Source organism: Miscanthus floridulus, chromosome 14 (genome assembly GCF_019320115.1).
Source record: "Miscanthus floridulus cultivar M001 chromosome 14, ASM1932011v1, whole genome shotgun sequence".
NCBI classification, from domain to species: Eukaryota; Viridiplantae; Streptophyta; class Magnoliopsida; order Poales; family Poaceae; genus Miscanthus; species Miscanthus floridulus.
In genome coordinates, this window is record NC_089593.1 from 69,151,049 (window position 1) to 69,155,725 (window position 4,677).

Consider the following 4,677-nt stretch of genomic DNA (forward strand, 5'->3'; position numbering starts at 1 on the left):
AAAAATGAAACAACTTTGGTTCCCTTACCTTGCTACCCCTATTTCTGTGCAAATCAGTTTTGGATGAAGGCTATGTTTTTTCCCCCTTATAATTGGATTATTGGTAAAAAAACGAGAACCCCCCCCCCCCCAAACATTCCAATCATTTCGGATTCTTTTAACCGTCGTTTCATAACTTTGAACTAACAGAATCGATAATCGAAAAAAAATCCATGAGGTACAGTGATTATAAGTGATTGGATTATAACCGGAAACTGAAATGAAGTGAGCTAGCCAAATCGGCTCTCCTTAACAAGCAAGGTCACAAATCGGCTCTCCTTAACAAGCAAGGTTAAGCTTGGCTAGCAGAACATCTAAGTAAGGCTATAGCTCGGCATCCAAACATGCCCTAGCTATAAATGTCCATTCGAGCCGCCTGGCCCGGCACGGCACGGGCCCACGCCAGGCACGGCCCGGTAGGGCACGGCACGGTAGAGCACAACGGGCCGCCGGGCCGTGCCACCCCAGTCCACCGTGCCTGGCCGACGGCCCAGGCACGGCCCGTCGGGCCACTTTCCATGCCGGGCCGGCCCAGAAAGCACGGCCTTTTTAGCAGGCCAGGCTGGCCCGAGGCCCGCATCAGCAGGGGAAAGGAGAGAGGATGGAGGATGAGGTCGAGGCGCTGTCCTGCGGCCGTGGTGGCACACGAGGCGACGACGTGGATGAGGATGCGGAGGCGGTGATGGCATCGAGGCACGTGACCGCGTGGAGCCGTGGAGGAGGCCGGGGAGGCGATGCAGAGGCGCGATGATGAGGCGATGCAGAGGCACTGGGCACGGTCAGTGGCGGCCTCAGATCGGCCACGTGCTCCAACGGCGGCAGCGGCCTCAGATCAGCCGCTTGAGGCTACCGCACTCGAGGCCGGTGCCTGCGGTGCGGCCACGCGGGACTGCGGTCTGCGGGAGGCTTTGACCATGGAGGAGAAGCATGCGTCCATTGGTACGGGGGGCGAGGAGGTGGCGTCGGCCGCCGGAGCGCTCTCCCTCAAGGCCCTCGATGCCAGATCTAGCGAATAGAGCAGGCAGGCGTAGGGGATTCGACGGGCCGAGCTCGAGACAGTGGTGGGACGGAAGTCACGGAACTCGGGCATGCTGCGCTCGCTCTCGAGGCGCGTCCTCGCGGAGGAGAGGAGCCCGTGGCGGCGCATCCCGCCGGCAAGTCGTGGAGAGGGGGCGAGGGAGAGAGGTGATGCGGCACGGCCGTGTGGAAGAGAGGGAGCGAGGCGCGGCCGTCTGTCGGTGTCGGGAGGGGGAGTTGGGGTTAGGGGCGATGGGCCTTTAGCAGGCTATGGGGGACTGGGCCACACTGGGCCGCGGGGAGGGGAGGAGGAGTGAGGAGGGGGAGGGCCGGCCTACGCAGGCTGGGCTGTGCTGTGCCAACCCACGGGCCTGGGCAGCAGCCTAGGCACGGCCTGCTCCCTTAGGCCAGGCCAGCCCGGGCCTGCACGTCACCGGGCCAGGCCAGGCTCGTGTCGTGCTAAAAAAGCGGGCTTCGTGCCGTGCCGTCGTGTCTCGGGCTGCATGGACATTTATAGCCCCAGCTAGCCTGCTGCTGCCTGCGTAACGATCTCTGGATCAGCTAGTGTGGCGCAGCAGTGCAGCACGCAGTGGCTTACTGCTTGGCTAACAGCGAGCCCTGATATAGATAGACTAATCTTCCATCCTTTTCCAGCAGGGATGAGGTTTGCATGGTTTCCCACTCTCGCTTCCGGGCACCTCCCCTCCAACCGTAACTCCTCCTTCAACACATCACGCTCGCGGGCAGTCGACGCAGACAGGAAGAGCCAGCGGACGGTAGCCGAGTTCAAACCGTCGGCAAGGACGACAGCTCTGTCCGAACCTGCCGTAATCCGACGAGAAACCATGTGCTGTTCCATTCCGTTCCTGGAAATTACTAACGGGCACCGCTGCAACCGAACCATTGCCCGGACCCCACTACTACAGATATCATTTGTAAGGGCGGCTCAAGATTATTTGTAGGGGTAGTTTGACCAGCCGCCCCTACCAAACCGTCTCTACAAATCATGTATTTATATGAGTGGTTCCCAGATCGTCTCTACAAATCGATTTATAGAGGCGGCTAGTATTACTAGCCGTCCCTACAAATCGATTTATAGGACCTATTTGTAGGGGCGGTTCAGTTTAGAACCGCCCCTACAGTATATTTTCTCCAAAAAAAATTTAAATTTACAATTCAATTTCGACCAGAACACTGTTTGTTTCCGCGTATTCCATCCAGTGTTCGCGTTGCCGAACGCCCCGCGACCAACGTTCCACCGAACGCCCCGCGACCAACATGAGCGAGGAAAGCGAGATAATCCCGCCAAACGCCCCGCGACCAACGTTCCGAACCGCGTTCGCTCAAGAGTATTATATAAAATACAAGCACAAGAGTATTATATAAACTACAATTACAAGTCCAATTCACAAGAATATATATAATCCATCATTAAATAGACATAATTCACAAGGTAAAACCAATGTTAAATTCCATACACATTGTTATCAACGTCCTAGAGCTAGCCTTTCAGTCTCATGAAGGTGTTAGTACTGAGGATTTCTACCTAAGTCAGACTCTCGGTCATGGTAGGTGTCTTTGACGTGTACAATCTGGTCCAATATGAAGTTGCAAAGGTCCTCGACGAGCTCTAAGAGTTGGTCATCCTTGTATGGGTCTCTTTTCATTTTTTTCTCTTCTTTCCACTATAAGAGAACAAGTTTCGGTTTAGTATTTCATATCATGTACGAAGTTTTATACTATGGTTGAAGAGGTTCAAACTTACCCTTAAGGGGTGTCTCCTGTATGCACCGGTGTTACTCATCATAGAACATACATAGTATCCACAATGTACACTCCCAGGCTTCTGCTTGGGGCACTGTGTATTTTGCATATGGAAATGTTAAGTAATGCTTTTGACAGCCATCTAATGGGGTACTGAAGAAGTAAGTTACACTTACCGCACATAGTCACCATGTTCGCTTGTTAGTTTCAGCCAGCCCAAACCAGCCAGCCAACAATGTTTTTCTCTCACAACAAAGCAGCACCAGCCAGCCCAAACCAGCCCAGAAACCAACCAACGAACAGGCCGAGTGTTTTTATAGCTAGCTTTCCTTCCTTACTAGATCATGCCTTCTGTGATGTTTAGTGACATAGAACCTTAATGCCCTATTCGAATTATTTTAGCAAATACAACTCACTACTACAGGAATCAATTTGCGCAGCGTGGCCAAAATGGGCTTCGTGGCGGGCACCTCTTTTGCCAGCCACGGTTAACCGGTGGCCGGCCAACGAGGCCGGCCACCGAGGCGCCCGCTGCGGGAAAAGGGTTTACCACGGCGGGCAACCTTACTTGCCCGCCGCAGGAAATCGTTATTTACCGCGGCGGGCGGTATGAATCGCCCGCCGCGGTTAATACGATTTACCGTGGCGGGCTCTTTAAACTGTCCGCCACGGTAAAGAGTTGATTTACCGAGGCGGGCGCTTTATCTTGCCCGCCACGGTAAAGCCTGTACAAATACACAGCACCACCCATTCATCTTCTCCACGGGTCTTCATCTCTTAAACTCATGGGGGGAGGCTTTGCCCTAAAATTTGAGGAAACTTTTGATTTGAGTTGAAGGACTTGGATTTGAGGGAGGAGGACATCATAAGAGGTTCATAAAGGCTCTCCCTCTCTCCTTCCATCCTCTCTCTCTATTTCCATCACCTAGAGTTTCTCTCTAGATCTAGATCTAGATCTAGATCAATTTTAATGGAAAAAATGATGTTATGTATTTCTTTAACTTTAGATTCATCATAGATGCATGCTTCATCTTTCACATCGTCATTTCCTCTCTTTTTCATGATTTTGGACGTAAAAGTCATCAATTTCTCCTAATTCTTCTTTATTTAATGTTGATTGTGATGGATAATGTTCGCAGGTATGATGGATAGGTCGGAATGGATGTATCGGTTCGATAGAGTGAATGATCCGCGGTACCTCTTTGAATTAAGGAAGTTTATTGCTGCTGGTAAAGCTCACCATGAGAGACTGAAGCGGATGACAACCATATGTCCATGTTCTCGTTGCAAGAACCTGAAAGCCCACCGAGACAGCGAGGTGCAAACTCATTTGATCATGTATAGTTTCGTCGAGGGCTACACAGTCTGGACATTTCACAGCGAAAGAGTTGGTGCGAGTGGCGGTGCATCTGGAGTGAGCTCTTCGACGCCGCCGACGACAGCACCACCGGTGAATAAAGATCCTTTAGGAGCACCCGGCTCCTCATCATCTTCAGCAGCAGCTGCGCCAGCCGATAGTGACAACAGTTGTCGTGATTACATCACGGTGGATGATCTAATGCAAGACATGGCCGACAAAGCCGGCGACGGTGGGGATGGTCAGGATACTGTGAGCCAACCCGAGGATGTACAGCTTGTTGAAGATCTAGTCAAACACTTCGATGAAGACGACGTTGTGTTGGGTTGCCCAAAGTGGTTGGAGAATTTCAGAGAGTTGAAGCAGGCGGCAGTTGATCCTCTCTATAAGGACGGCGGCGATTGTCCAAAGGAGTGCACGACGCTCCGTTTTAACCTCCATATGTTGATGTTGAAGGCTCGTCATGGTTGGTCTGACACTAGCTTCAATGAGTTGTTAAG